The 16,560-nt window shown below is 42.5% G+C and overlaps 1 protein-coding gene and 1 pseudogene across 6 annotated transcripts in view; one reads left to right on the top strand and one right to left on the bottom strand.

The window, feature by feature from the left end:
* The window catches only part of LOC118551455 (IQCJ-SCHIP1 readthrough transcript protein), a 737,664-nt gene that overhangs the window by 34,342 nt on the left and 686,762 nt on the right, over positions 1 to 16,560 (bottom strand). The window lies entirely within an intron of this gene.
* LOC118551468 (5S ribosomal RNA) lies at positions 11,141 to 11,257 on the top strand (annotated as a pseudogene).

Below are 16,560 nucleotides of genomic sequence, written 5' to 3' on the forward strand. Positions count from 1 at the left end.
CAGGGAATGCAACTGGGATTCTGGAGCTCCCTGTGGAAAAGCACTCTTCCTTTAGGAAAATAGAAGTCACTCTTATTTCTCTCCTCAGCTCTTAAGGAAGACAGCTTTACTCTAACGTTTATAGGCAGCATTCCAGTGCGGAGGAGTTGGAGGCTTTTAAACTCTGGGAACCAGAAGTACAGAACTTATTTGTTCATCAGGCAAATTGTGTGAATTTTCTTAAAAACAAAAAAAATACCCAAAAGAAAACCCAAGTATACTGATACTAGTTATTTTCCTATTGAAACAACCATGGGTTTGCCACAAGATCAAAATATGAAAACATCATTCTATAAGAAGATAAATTGTACACTTTTGGATGTCAAGTGCATAAATACACTGTGCAGGTTTTTTCAAGTTTTTGCCTCTTATTTTATCCCCTGGGAAGAGCTTTTCAATTATTAGTGGAAACAGAGGTTAAATAACCTGGTATCTTTCCATTGTATCACTGAATGGATACTTTTTGGATGTTTTCTTTCCCGTTTGTATTTCTGATGTTTTCCATTTCAGACACTTACACTAATCAGTCCAGAAAGAATTCCTGAAATGCTGTTGAAATCTCCTATCTTTGCATCCTTGCACTGATCTGCCTAAACAAGTCCTCTGGACTAGATGTCAGGCTGGGCTGTTGGGCAGTGTTGAGGCCTGGGTTCGGCTTGCTCAGCATCAGTACTCACGAGAGAGCTGGCCTTGGAGACCTAAAGTCCAGGACGGGCACCTAAGGGGAATGACTGTAGGGCCCAGGGTCTTCTGACACCTATTTCAGAGAACTGCCCAATATTAAAAGTGTGGGGATGCCAGTCCAGAGGATAGAGATCTTTGTTTACAATTAGTTCATCCCGAGGATGGCTTTGCGTATTGACTGTATTCCTTCTCCTCACGAAATAGGGAGGCGATATAAACAGGAGCAGGTGGACACAAGTGCTATTGTGCAGAGTCCCTAACAGTCCCTGAATACTCTTAATTGTTAAGGACCAGAGCGAAGGTATCTAACACCTGGGGTTGAGGTTTAGTAGCCAATTACTGGCTGAATGGGGGAACTCTGATGAAGGTAACAGGGCCCCAGGTGCAATCCACAAAGATGACTATGTAGTGGAAGTGTTTCAATATAAACCCTGAGGGGATACACTGGGAAACTAAAGTTTTCCTCCCCTATGAGTGGCATATTCCAAACAGGAACTGCTGGGAGCATATTGTTTTTGTGTGTGTGTGTTTTTTTAAGATTTTATTCATTTATTTGAGAGAGAACACGTGTGCGCACGAGTGGGAGGAGGGGCAGAAGGAGAAATGGACTCCCTACTGAGCATGGGCCAACGTGGGGCTTGGGCTTGATCCTAGGACCCTGGGATCATGACCTGAGCTGAAGGCAGACGCTTAACTGACTGAGCCACCCAGGCGCCCCTGCTGGGAGCATCTTGAGCTCTTTCTGGTTCTCCCATTACTAGCCACGGAGACTACTTTTTAACACAGGGAAGTGTTGTCTGGGAATCTTTCTAGCAGGTGACATTTTAGAAGTCTCTAAAACCACCGTCATTCAGGATCACAGTGAGAACACAACAGTTCAAAACACCTACTGCATGGTTATGAAACAGCCCAACCTCCATCAACTTCCAGGAAGCTGATGTCCTCAATTTCCCATGTCGGGGTGGATTTAGGATTGGGAGAATCGGACACAGGTATGACCAGAAAGGAGGCAGGGTGTTCAGGGGATTTGGGGTCAAGAAGACCCAAGTTAACATCTTGACTCTGATGCTTACAGATGCAAAATAAAGAAACGCTTTAAGCCTCAGTTTCTTTTTCTGAAAAAAGGGATACTAATACCTATCTTACAGGTTGTTTTAAGGATTAAATGAAATACTATACAGAAAGGACCTGGCACAGTGCCTGGCCCAGAGAGAAACTTACCCAATGGTAGCTGTTGTTAACATTAAAGGGTAGGGGTGGGGTAAGCTGGTGAAAAGAGTGCAGAAATGGATAAAAGAGAGCCAGAAATGTCCAGAACTGGCAAATCTATGAAAACAGAAAGTAGATTAATGGTTGTGGGGGAAGGGGGGAACTAGAAGTAACTGCTAATGGGTACAGGGTTTCTTTTTGGGGGTGATGAAAGTGTTCTGGAATTAGCAGTGGTTTGCACAATCTTAGGAATATACTGAAACCCACCAAAACGTACACTATGGAATGGTGAATTTTAAGGTATATGAATTATATCTCAAAAAAAAAAAAAATACCCCCCCCCACAGGTAACTCACATACCACATATCTGGAAAATCCAGTTACCTGAAACAACCCATTCCTGACCACGCTGGCTGACGAAGGCGTGCCAACAGGGTGATAGGATGGAAAGAACCCTGAACTAGGAGCCAAGAGGCTCCATATTTAGAGCATCTGAGACCAACCAGGCCAGTTCCGCCCTTGAAAGAAAAGGAGACCGTGGCCCAGAAAGCTGAAAAGATTGTCCCCAGGTGGCCGAGGTAAGGCCAGGCTCCAGGGTTCAGTAACTCCACGGAGCTCTTCAGGCGTATTCAGCCCTTCCAGGCAGGAAGACGTGAGGGTTAATGGAGGTCAACGGCTGCTTTCCCTCCGTAATTGTGTGGGGAGGGCAGAGCTCTTGTCTGGGATGGCAGCCGGCATTCTGTGCTCCTGTTTATTGCAGTTTATCTCAAGCAGTCATTTCCATTCACCTTTTAAAAAAAACATGAGGCGCAGCTGTGGCTTCCCTTTAAATATTGTTCCTTCCAGCCTTTTAATTTTTTCACGGGCTCCTCCCTCATCTTTCACCATAATTAGATGCACCACACTGGAGACAGCACCTCGGAGAAACAAAGCGAGCAAGCTGGCTTTTCCATGCTCTGACCACACACGGCACTGTTCACAGCTCCTTCTTCTGCAAGGAGTAGCCTGGGGACAGACCCAGATCCTTCTTCTGCAAGGAGTAGCCTGGGGACAGACCCGCATCCTGTGTCTGCTCTCCTCCGGGACAAAGCGGGGGCCAACATTCTATGTTAAATTCTCCTCATTTCCTTGCCCAGGTCCTGAGATGGCAAAGGCTGCACGTTTCCCAAGTCCCCGCTGGATCCGAACATTCTTCTAGGCAGCATCAATTCCATGTCAGCTTACTTGTTGGTGTGCCTCCCCACGTGGACGCTAAGCTCCTTGAGGCGAAGCCCAGCCTCCCTTCTGTGATCCTGGCCCCTATGCAATGCCAGGGGCTCTTAGGAGTGACGGCTGAGGAACCAGGACGTGGATCCCATGCTGCATGCCACCGGGGTCCTGAGGACAGTCAGCTGTGTGGGTCTTTGCCAAAAGTCAGAGGTTGCTCAGAGCAAAGCAGGACAATAATGGACTGAACATACACACCTGAGATTTTGCCGTGGTGCAGGCTTTCCTCCCTATATACTAAGATCTGTTTTACTACTACTCTACTGAATAAACCGGAGGTCCTTAATGAAACATCTTTCTTACCATTAGGACCTTCCCCCTGAGGAATAGGAACAGATGTATGCTCTTTTCCTTCCTTTGCTAAGGTGGAATCTAATTTTAGTCATCGGAAAGTGACCTTTCCCCCAAAGGCTGTTTGCCTGACTCTAAAACAACCTTGTAAAATAACCCCTAGACACATGTGGCATTTATTAGTGTGACTGGTATAGGAAATTGTATTGTACCTAGGCAGGGGTATACCAATTTTCCAACTGTTTTTGACAACGGACCTCAAAGTGACAGGAAGTAAAAGAAGAAATTATTGAAACTTTTATATTTATAAACATTTTATATTAAAAAGATCTATTTGTGTATAGGTTTTTTACATACAAAATATGTATCTACAGTAGTGTATATGTATAATTTATGAATAGATTTATAGTAGAGGTATGGGTTCAAAAACATTTTACTGATGAATCCAAGGTCAAAAAAGCCTGCAGACCACTGCTTTACAGCATTCTAATTAACTTTTCTACTTAGCCAACCAAACAGGAGAAACATGAGAGAGAAAAAACATAGAAAAGGAAGATGTGAATTAGGAAAAGTGATTTTTATACTAGGTAACTGTTTTCCTAGTCTTTATATTTTAAAGAAAGCATATGTCTTGCCCTGATTCACCAGAAGTTCATGATGAAATTATCAATAGTGTTTTTTTTTTTTTTAGCATACTGAAGCCTTCAGAGTAACCAACATGTACATTAGTTTGAAAGTCCTTGGCTTAAGAAAAGTAGTTACAAAGCTGAAATGACAAGAGTGTGCTCATGTTTAGGGGCCAGAAAAATACAGATTGATCTCTGTTTATCCAACACATCTAGTAGGTTTCATCTCGTGGTCTTTTGTTCTCCCCTATTAGATACTGTTTCTCCTGAAATCACAGGTGGCATTCTCCTGCCTTAGTTAGATAAGGCACTATACAATGCAACTCTGTTTTGTTGCTGATGATGTTTTAAAGCCACTTGAGCCTCACATGTTTGTCATTTTAGTCAGTGCTGTATCAGGTTGCCGGCATATCATCGCTTGCTCATTCCAGGCATGTGGGCTCTCCCAGTTTCCAAGGAGGGAAAAACTACAGCGGTCATTACTCTGTTGTTACTGCAATAGCCACGGTATGTCTTTCATTTTTTCCTAAGTGCAAAGTGACCTATGCTTTTCTACCTGAGAAACGGTTTGAGCATGACCAGTCCTTTGGCACTGGAAACAGAGGCAGGCTGAGAACTGTGTCACTTGTCTTCCGGGCCGGGTAAGTGACCCACTCTGATGGCTGAGTGTCCCATGCCTCTTTTGCACACCCGCTTCTGGCAGGAAGGGACAGCTGAGAGGTGTCAGAGTTTCAGTATTTGGCACACTTATCACTTTGCGCACTCGTTCCCTTCTTGCGGAGTGCAAGGGAAGAAAAATGCATAGGGCAACATGGCAGGTCATTTAAACCTCTTTTACACATTTAAGTTTTGGGTTCTGGAGAAAAGAGCATCAACTATTGTGAACTGCTCTAAGAAATAAAGTACATACTTAAAACATCCCCCACATTCAAACACAACTTAGTGTATAAGATATAAAATGCCATATTTTACATTATTATACTTAAGAAACTATCATGATAGAACTTTCTATATCTTACTCTGGGGGAAAAAAAGTTAATGACATAGTTGATCAAATTAAAAATTGAGCAGCAAGTTTTGTCGTTCAAGGAAGCTGTATTAAGTAGGATTTACCTCTGAAGGAAAAGAGGTCTTACTTTCAGGTCCATGATGGAAGGACCCTTATTCTTCACACTGTGATGTGTTGTGACCTGCACTTGACTTGTGGAAAATAATAAGGGGGAAAGGATGTAGTGTGGTTTGGCCTTCTGTGGACAGACAAGCATATGCTTGTAGTTTAATTTCATGACCTCACCCATATAACTAAAGCTATTTTTACTTGGGCCTGTTATGACCGACAATTACCAGATAAAACATTCCAAAAATATATTTACTGTCTTTCAAAAGAAAAGGCTAGCAAAGTATTGGCAGATACTATATTAATTTTTCAAAACCCCACTCTTCTCTTGGTAAAACTATATTTTTCATGGTTAAAAAAGTCACACTTAAAAGACAGGTTAAACATTCTAGTAATTATTTACTGGGGGTAAACTATCAACATATGTCAAAAATTTTTAAAAATTATTCTTTTACATAAAAAGACTGCCTAGCAACTAAATGCATGATAGGGTTTTTTCAACTTCAGAATAACAACATGTGTATTCCAGTTACTGTATAATATATTAATGAAGACAAGCTGGGAAAAGCAGAAAGAAGAACCCTCCCAACTTAATGCCTCCACCTCTGCATTTAGGCTTTCCTGAATATATTATGGCAATGGCTACCGACTGTGGAATTTGGCCACTCCTCAAGGGTGTTCTTTCTCCCAGCTAGAAAAATGGTCTGATTGTTTACAAACAAAAGAGTTCTCCCCCCACCGCCTTACCTTTTTATAATTCCCCTCCATATCCAATGGGGATTCTTGACTGATGATGTCATCCATTCCATCACTGGCCAAATTCATCCTTTAACTCTTTAGAATTTCACTTAAGTAATAACCTCCCATGAATTCTGATAGGCTGCTGTGCCAATTGCCCAGTACCCTGGTTCCTGCTCATGCTGACATGGAGAGCCAGCTCAGAGCCTGTGCCTGGTTGTGCGTGTCCTTGCCCCTTCTCTGTCCCAGAGACACCGCCCTGCGCGGCCTCCCTGCTCTGTCCTGAGCTCTGGCACGGGGGCAGCTGCTGTTTCTGAGGCTTGCTCTGCCTTGACACACTCAGCTTGTTGAATGTCCAGCCTTCCCACGTCTACTGTCCCCTTCCCCCGAGGGATCCCGCCTGGATTCTTCTCCAGCACCTTTCTTCCTCCTCCCAATCAAGGGAAACCTGATTCAATCCCTCCCCCCACCCCCACCCCCCCAGTTCAGGGCTGAGTGTGGATTGGAGCCCTGCGAGGAAACCAGCAACCTTATTCCGAACCAGGGTAGTGTGAGGGATAAAAATAGATGCAAAACCCCAGCCTCCCAGACTTCAGTAGTGACTTAAAAGCCGGGTATCCCATGACAAAATGAAAACAGTATAATTTAAAGGCTAACCTGTAACACAGATGTTTGCTTTTCCCCCCTTTGTCCTATAACCAATCATTTCTTAAAATCAGATGGGAAAATCTCATCTGGTATTAGCCCGAGCACAAGGATAAAATTTATTTCCAACTCAGAGAAGGACCCCTCTGCCTCAGGATCAGCGCTTTGTTCTATCCATATAGGCAAGAGAAAAAGATCCATCAACTTTTCTTTAAAATCCAGTCAGTGGGGAAAGAAACTCCAGCCAGTGGCGGGCTTTTTCACAAAAGACAACGTTCCTTTCTGCTGCTCTCTTTACCCTTTTCCCATGGCTTTTGGTTTTTACTGGCTTTACATACAGAGAAGGAGAAGGCCCACAGCTGGGGGATGTTTTGCCGCAAGCAGCCAACAGAAGTGCACACACAAGCACATACTCATCATTATCAAATTACTACCACCGTAAACTAAAAATACACGCACTATTTATTTAAAAAAAAAAAAAAGTTACTGTTTGCAGGAGAAAGGGGCCAAAGAAGAATTCAAAGGCCAAGCCCCCATTTAACAAGCCATCTTATACCCTGACATGCTTGGACAGAAAGCAGCAAATGTCCTAATCAGTACATTTTCCAATAGGAATTCCTGACCAACCTCAATGCTGTTAAGACCAGAGTTCTAAAGTAAAAATGCCATTCAAGATAGCCTTGACATGCTCACATTCAGTGGTCTGTTTATCTCCACGAGTTAAAAAAAAAAACAAAACATTTCAATTTGTGGAAGGCTTGTGGCATAAATGTGTCTTAATGTAGTTTACTGCAGCCCTCCGTCTATAAGGCAAATACTGTCCTGTGCAGTCCCTGACTCAAATCCAAATCCTGCCTTTAGTCCAACCTCGTGTCCCGAGCTCAGTCCCCGAGAGAATGACTTGCACGTTTGCCAGATGGTATGAAGACAAGTAGTATCTCAGAAGCCTTGCATTTGGGCAGGGTTTCTTCCCAGTACAGATCTCCCTTATCCTACGCTCCTCCAGACCCCAGAACCCTCACTCTACACAAGGGTCCTACTATGTGCATGCAGAATGCCTTCCAGGCCTGGGAGGCAACGCTGGCCACCAAGTGTGGCCCCAGCGTTGGTGTTCCCAACATTGAAGAATTCTCCAAAGCTAAGGCTTTGGGTAAAAATGTTTTAGTTTCAAGGACCCTGGGACTATTAAATACTGCCAAAGGAGGTTAGTTAAAGTGAAGGAAGCATGCATCTTATTATTGGACATATGTTAACATAGTAACATTAGCCACCCTTTGTGGAGGGGTCCCTAATGGGCCAGGCACTTCATAGGTGCCTCTTACATATGTCTTTAGTCCTCACGGTAACCCTCTGGAGTAGATATTATTATCAACTGCATTTTATAGCTGAGCGGGAGCACGGTGAGGTGAAGGAACTTGCCCAAGGCGTGGCAGCTGGCCAATGGTCAGGCCAGAATTGAAACCTGGGGCCTCCGCTGCTGGGGCTCACATTCTACACGGGCGTGCTAGACCGCCTCCTACTGGTTGCCTCAGTAAGAAACAACCGCACACAATACAATAATCCAGCCTAGCTTTTACAAATTCAGGCTTAGTTCCGACAGGATTCTGGCAGCACACAGAATATCACGCACGGAAACGTTTTCTAAATTGCACATCTGGAACACCCAGCATCGATCACCACTATCCCCTGACGATTAGGCTTCAAGAAATGAAATAAAACTCCTTCACTGATGGTCATGACCTAACACGCTGTAGAGTGAATTTTCCTTTCTCGTTTACCATGGTGTTTTTAGCGCCACTCTGGCTTCTTTCCAACAGCTGTTATGGTTGCAAGCTTTTTCTAAGGGGGCAGGGATTTTGGTTTATCCGTCTTGCCTTCCCCACAGTATCTAGACAACGTCTTGCCTTCCCCACAGTATCTAGACAACGCCTTACACACGTTAAGTGGACAGTGAAGGATCTTGAATAAATACATGAAGAGAGGAGAAATGTATGTGTTACTTAAAATGTTTCCTCTAAATGCTCTACAGTAGGAAACATTAGTAGTTCATATTAGTGCTTTTCACCTGAAATCTTCTGTGGAAATCATGTATGTTCAAAAGGTAAAAATGGGTCTGGATGGGTTGAAGGGGAGGGGCTACCACAAGTTTCAGGAATTTCAATCTCTTGCCTAGGTTAGCATCCTAGTCCACTTAGCTATTTGTAATCAAGAGTTAACATGGATGAAATCATAAAAATCTACAGGTTTACAAGACTGAGTATAATACACAAAACTAAATTGCTAACATCTTTTTACTTTAATTTTAACCAGGTGGGTTTATATATATATAGTTAAAATGACTGAACTCTCACTATTAACTACATATATTTAAGTTAATATATATACACTAATAATATACTGACCACATACATACATATATAGGTATACACACATACACTATTAATATATCATCTCTTGGAGAAGGGCACCTCAAAATCCAAGATGGAAATTTCCCCGCCAAATAACAGCAACAAGGATTAGTACTAAGAAAGTAATAAGGACCATTCCCTTCCTCTAACCCCGACACCTTTTATTGTCATAAGTGGTTCTCTAATAAGTACTACAAAGAGACAAGTGCTAGAACATCACCCCGAAACACGGATGTAAGAGCTTGTGGGGCGGTCCCCAGTGGAGAATTTCCTTTGTCCCTCCACCTAAAGGAGTGCTCAGCACATAGACAGGTTCAGAGCTTAAACCCTTTCCAGGAGGAGCTGTACCACTGCTATCTGAACGGCTTGTGCCATCCTGAGATCTTTAATATTTTCCTACCATGGGGACTGATCTTTGATGCTTTCAAGAGTTTTTGCTACTCAAAGTGTGTCCTTCTGATGCAGCATTTGTATCACTGGCAGCTTACTGGAAATGCAAGCTCTCAGGTCCCACCCCAGATATACTGAATCAGAAATCTCATTTTTAAAAGAGCCTAAGAATTTTGAATGCTCCTTACATTTCAGAAGCACAGCTGTAGACCTTGGGAAAAAATTCATTAGAAGCTATTATCCTTCTATTTCAGACCACACTGCCAGGCATGGCGGCAAGACCCTGACTTTAGATGCTTGGGATCAACACTGTAATTGATTTCACTTCCAAGAGGTCCATCCAAATGAGTAGAGGAAAGGAAAAAACAAACAAAAGACCACCTCGGAAGACTTGAGCTGAGTATAATGTTTGGTGGTTTTGCAGTAGCTATGCAAACAAAGGGATAACAGCCCCTCATGTCCTTCCTACAGATAATTTGCCCTGGTTCTTTCCTCTACCGCTGACCTCTCTAAAATGAACTGTGCTGACATAGCATGGGCCCAGATGTTACCACTTTCCTTTGGAAAATGTACACACAGCCCCTCACAGTCCCTGGGCTTGAGAGGGCCTCTTCTTACCCCCTGCCCTGAAATTTAAGGACTAGAATGGAGAGCTTCAGTTTCCTGTCAAGGCCATAATCTGAACTGTGAGACGCACTGGTCACGTGAGCTAATGCTTTTAAATGATCATTATCGGCCAGTGGTGGAAATGATCGACTCTGAAAACAGTCACCGCATTCCTGGGAAATCACTTATGCATTGTCAAAAGATTTTCCTATTCATAGATGGAAACTCTAGTTCATCTTGATTAACCCTTCAGCATCCCATTGCCTTCCCTTCAGCCTTAACATTCAAATGCCATGTACTATACAAACTGATGCCTGATTTATAATCTCTTTTCAAATGAACCATTTTTTTTCTTTTGTGCAAAGTTTACCTAAATTTGCTTTGCTTTTCCATTAAGGTAGCTAGATAAGCTATGAAAACATACAGGTTATTTATTTAATTTTAGAAAGAGAACACATGTGTGCAAGTTGGGGGAGGGGCAGAGGGAGAGGGAGAATCTCAAGCCCACTTCCCACTGAGTGTGGAACCCAATGTGGGGCTCAATCTCATGACCCTGAGATCATGACCTCAGCCAGAATCACAGTCAGACACTTGGCAGACAGCCACCCAGGCGCCCCACAGGCAATTCCCCCCATCCCACCGCAGGCAATTTTTAAATAGACTTTTTGGTGCAGGCTAAAAAAAATTAAAATAATGGCACTGGGAATGTGGGGTGGAGGAGGTGAAAGTGTTGGCAGTAGACAGAGTACCAGACGTTTACCCATATCAAAAAGACTGAGGACCCCAGACGTAAATCTTTCTGCCCAACTGAAAATCTTAGGATAAGAAACACTACTGCAGTCATTTCGATGGCCGCATCACAACTTCCAAGTGGGACCAGTACTAACGCCCGCAGTGCGTTTCTCTGTGGTCTTAGCATTCTTGGCCGATTAATGGCTCACTTAACGTTGATTGTCACAACCTCTCTGATGTTGCCTTCTGAATTCAAGTGCTTTTGTCAAAGTACTCACTATTTCAGGAAGTTTGGTAGTTCCTGATGCTTCTATATACTGCACAGGGAACAGTAAGTACATCAAGATTTCAAATTTTCCCTTGGTATAGAGGATATAAATAAATACTAGGTCTACGGCTGTACCACCCTGAATGCACCTGATCTTGTCTGATCTCAGAAGCTAAGCAGGGTCAGGCCTGGTTAGTACTTGGATGGGACCGCCTAGGAATACCGGGTGCTGTAGGCTTGGGGTGCCTGGGTGGCTCAGTTGGTTAAGTGTCGGCCTTTGGCTCAGGTCATGGTCCCAGAGTCCTCGGATCAAGCCCCGCATCAGGCTCCTTGCTCAGTGGGGGGTCGGCTTCTCCCTCTCCCTCTGTGTGCTCTCTCTCTCTCGAATAAATAAATAAATACATAAATCTTTTAAAAAAATAAATAATAGGATATGGCTCAATTGGGATATGTCTCTCTTAATGTCGAGCTTCTGCATGTGAAACTGTGATTAGTTACTCAAGATCGTGTGTGTGTGCCTGTGTGTGTGAATGTGGGGTCTCTACTCTCCAGAAATCATCCATGCACTGATATTTACCATAGAGATGTTCCTCTTTCCTCCCCTTCCCTCATCACACCCCCTTTCCAAGAGTAAATACTAGATCTTCATCTTGAAAGTATGTTGCATATTTATTTCTTAAAATTACTTGAGTCTGAATCATGATGTTTGAAGTCTCAAGTGCTACTTTAAATAGGAATGATGTGTTGTGCTAAATTTCTGTTTCAGATCAGGCCCATAGTGAAACCCCGTTGAAACAATTTTTTTTTTTTTCATCTGCGCACTTATCACTGGGTTCCTTTTGTGGTAAAACATATAAATTAGATTTTCAGCTATCTTGGCTAAAAACAAATGCAGATGAATTTACATCCAGAATTATTTTCTTAATTAAATAAGGTGATATATACGTTACCTCCTCCTCAGAGTAACACAATTATACATCAACCAGGCAAAATAATGAAGATGAAGTATTCTTCAACACTATTAACTACGGGAAAATTTTTTTCCAATTAAAAAAATCTATAGACTAAGACAGAACATTGTTTCATCGAACTTATATATAAAATCCTGTATGGTGCCTGGGTGGCTCAGTTGGTAAGCGTCTGCCTTTGGCTCAGGTCATGATCCCAGGGTCCCAGGATCGAGCCCTGCATCAGGCTCCTTGCTCAGTGAGGAGCCTACTTCTCCCTCTCTCTCTTCCTGCCGCTCCCCCACCTGTGCTCTCTCTCTCTCTCTCTCAAATAAATAAATAAAAATCTTTAAAAAATATAAAAGCCTGTATCAAATAGTGCACAGAATGCTTTCAAATTCCCTTTTCTGTTAGGTCAATACATTTTTTTTCCTGGCTATGGATGAAACCAGGCTTAAACTGGGCAGAATCTTGAATGAACTCAAATTTGATATCTTGTTTTCTCATTCACAGGAAGAAAGGGATTGGGAAATGAGCCCTCACTTGGCCTGATGTCAATAGGGATAGAATATATTTCCTTTCCTTTGTTAACTATTAAATAACCCACTAGAATCTTGGCATGTTTACTATTTTCTCCAGCAAGAATTTAAAAAATATCTTGATGTACTACTTAAATTGCTATCTCCCTAATTTTATTGTTTGAGATCAATACAGGGCATCTTTTATCTTATGTGCTGGGTATGACACGTCAACTGGACTGAAACGTTTCACCTAAGAAAAATTTCCTGTTTCAGGAGGCAGTAAAACTACTGCTCTATACGGTAAAAAGATGCACTGAAACTCTGCAAAATCGATACTTTAAGGAAGGCAGCTTAGGGATGAGCACTTGCTTCAAAAGTGCTTGGGGATAGACCATGAGGCTCACCTTGGGAAAATTCTCTGCGTAAAGGAGAAATAGGTACAGAGGTATGTTCTTAATGCATTGTCCCTGGGAAGGCTGGGATGTCTGTCTCATTTATTTTATTCCTTGCACTACATCCCCCTTTTTGGCACATGGGATGTTTGAAATGCTGGGAACCGTCTGACAGGTCCACCAGCCAGATACAAGCAGTACTGTGCTGTGGTCAGCTTCACCACCTCCCTGTTGCAGTGCACAGATCTGAGCTTCCCTCTAGTGCTACGATGGGCAATCCTGATCCTGGGGACTTAGAACAGCACCAGATGTGGAAAATGCAATTCAATCCAACAGACATTTATTGAACACACATTCTATGTGTACAGTAGGGAAGTAAAACAAGGTCCTTCTTTTCAAGAAGCCTGTTGTCTGATAGGGGAGACAGACTTATATGTCACCAGCTGTAAGTGGGTTCTGTTAGAAACAAAAACAAAGTGCACTGAGAAGGAGAAATTTTGAGTGCGGGAAGAAAAGGGAAGTTTCCCAAAGGAGGTGGCATGTGAGCCCTGAAAGCTGTATGCACCTGCAATAGGGTAGAAGCAGGTGGTGTGTGGGTGGGAGCCATCTAGGCTGAGGTACCATAGCAAAGCAAAGAACTGAAGGCAATATGGGGGCAGGAGTGTAGCGATTAGAGGGAGAAGTGTTTCTGCCCGGGGTTCAGATCACAGTTAGCCCTTGAATGCCACGGAAAGGGGTCTGGAATATATCCTAAGGAAAATGGGGGAACATTAAAGATTTCTACTGTGCTTCCTCAAGACCAGGTGTGTGTTTGAAGAAGCATCTCTTTATGTTCCCAAAGGAGGAAAGAGATGAGAGTCATTCACATACCATTTTCCTTTTTTTCCTTTCAAGTCTCCATTCCCACAGTAGCTAAGAATGTGAGGGTGTGATCTGTATCTGAGTCATAGGGGAATTTAAGCGATGGAAAGAAAGGGATGAAAGCATGTCATTGTTTTTATATACACACTAACCCCAAAAACCAACTGCAGGGAAAGAGGAGAAAATATTTGGGAGCTTTTAAGCAAAATGGACCCTTTGACCTAAACTTGTGCTTTCAAGTTAACAATATTTCAAAGCTTGCTCTCAGAGACTATTTAGAAGAATTTGTCCTCTTGAAGGCTGCCAGGCCTGAAGCTGTGGGCAAGGTTCTTTCCTGAAGAGATTGGCTTCCTCCCAAGACTGGAAAATGGAGGTCGACAGCTCTATCTTTTAACATGGCTACAACCGAAAATGACAACACATGCCTCAGTAACCTCTCAGCTAATGTAAATCCTGTGAGGGAGAAGTACACGAAGACGATGACAACGTGAGAACCTTTCGAAACAAAACAACCATAAAAAGTCCTGCCTGAGAATTTCCCTCTGAGCATCCCTCCTTGGGTTAACTTGTTCAAAGCCCAGTGCATCCAAATACGTCAAACAGAGGTTTTCAAGCTCTTGGTAGCAACGAAACGCTCTTTTTCAAAATAATCATCTACTTGGAAAAGCAGTGAATTAATTATACATCCATACCTTAGCAACAAATAATTGGGAAATGAAGTGATACATGGTTTTCCTGGGCCTCTTTACAATCTTCACTGAGCCCCTCATGTGCCTAAGAAGGTGGCTCTTAATTCACGGTAACTGACTTATTCATGCAGAAAGGTGGCTTCTGGCAGGAACCATGCCAGGATGTTAACTAGGGAACATCCCATTTCATAGATGAGAAAACTAACAAGAAACAAAGGGATATTATGACCCACATACGATGAAAACAGTGCAGGTTAATGGTGTGGGGGGGGTGGGGGGAGGAAGGATAGAGTAAGACTGAAAGTCATCCCAGTGGCTATTAAAATAAGAAACCACGATGCCATAGTATGTTTACAATGCCTTTATTCTTAGTCAATTTTATACATAGTAGGCCTATCCATCCATATTACCTGCGGGTTTGTTTTAAGCACTGGGAAAGCACATGGATATAAATATAAACACCCCTGCCATCATGGAGCTTACATAAAGTGAGGGAGACAGAAAATAGACAAATATGTAAAATATGTCTCTGATAGACAGTGATGAGTGCCAGGTATAAAAGTAATTAGGGAAGTGTAACAGAGACACTGGGATAGAACTGGGGAGTTGGAAATTGACATAGTTAAGTCCAGAGAAGGCCTTCCCAAGAAGGTGATGTTTCAGCAAAGACCTGAAGGAAGTGAGACAGTTACTGACAGGAAAAATACAGGATGCCAAGTTGAATCTGAATTTCAGATAAACAGAGAATGACTTTTTAGTATAAACATGTTCCAAACACTGCAGATTATCTGCCAAATCTGGCAACCCTACATGGGAGTACCTAGGGGAAGCACACACCAGCAGAAGGGACAGAAAGTTCAAGGCCAGGCTGGCATAGTGGGAGGGGAGTGAAAGGAAAGGGAAATGTGGAAAGTCCCAGAGGAATCAGGGGCGAGTTGATGCAAGGCCCTCAGGGTCAGGGACCTGATTCTGAGGAGGAGAATTTTGAGATGAGTGACATGCTTTGACTTAAGTTTTAATAGATCGTTCTGGATACTGTGTTGAAAATTAGACACAGTGGGGGGGGCAGGGGGAGAGTAAGAGCAGGAGCAGTTAGGAGGCCGTTATGCTCCGATGATGATGATGATGATGATAGTAATAATGTACACCTAGACATATGCACCAAAATGTGCATATAATTTTGGGGAAATGGTCCCTGGAGCTCCATTCATGGACTCTTCATTAAGAAACCTTGGTATACATTCATGGGAAGAAAGGAATCAGTCCTACAAATAAATTCTTACTCACTAAAAATGCTACCCTAAGGAATTTGCTTTAATCACTGCATTTTCATCCTTAAAAACAAATAAATAAGCTTTCATCCGAAAAAGGGCAAGTTTCTGAAAAACATCCTACTGCTGATACTACCAGGTGCCTATGATAACATCAAGCCAAGGACTTAGAGAAACTGCCCATTCTGAATCCAGTCACGTGCAGTGCCAGGTGGGTTCTAAACCTAAGGTTTCTAAGTAGATTAAGACTTGGCTTCATGGTGAATGTTTTTGTTTTTACTGATTTATGAATAAAGGGAGGGTGTTTCAAACATACACATGAAGGTAGTTCTACTCCAAAACCCCAGAGAGATACAGAATCTACTGACGATTATTATCTGCCTAATACACTTAATTTTATTGTGAAAATAAACAATAAATATTTCAAAACTATTAAACACACAATGACAGTGTTATATGTTGTAGTTCGTGTAAAATAAAATCAATTTGTCTCCTTTCAGAAGCAGTCGGCTAACAAAACCCCTTCTCCTCATGAAATTGCTGATATCGGACCAATTTTTGACCTCTAAAACCAGTGATTTCATGACCAACTTAATGAAAAGGTATAGGGAATAATCTTATAGTAGTTTGCCTTTCAAAAGTTAAATTACATAGCTTCTCTGAAAAGAGAGTAGAAAAATTATTTTAATTTTATAGTAATTTAGTCACCTGGAGCCATGCCATCAATAGGCGAGGCTCTCCACAGGTGTTTGACATTCCCCATTCTCAAACCCTGTATTGTGTATAAGTGAAGTTTTGGGTTTTCCTCAGCATCTTCCCTTTCTCATGGGAGGAATTCCTGGGAACCGCAAATCTCGATA

Source organism: Halichoerus grypus, chromosome 1, assembly GCF_964656455.1.
Source record: "Halichoerus grypus chromosome 1, mHalGry1.hap1.1, whole genome shotgun sequence".
Lineage (NCBI taxonomy): Eukaryota > Metazoa > Chordata > Mammalia > Carnivora > Phocidae > Halichoerus > Halichoerus grypus.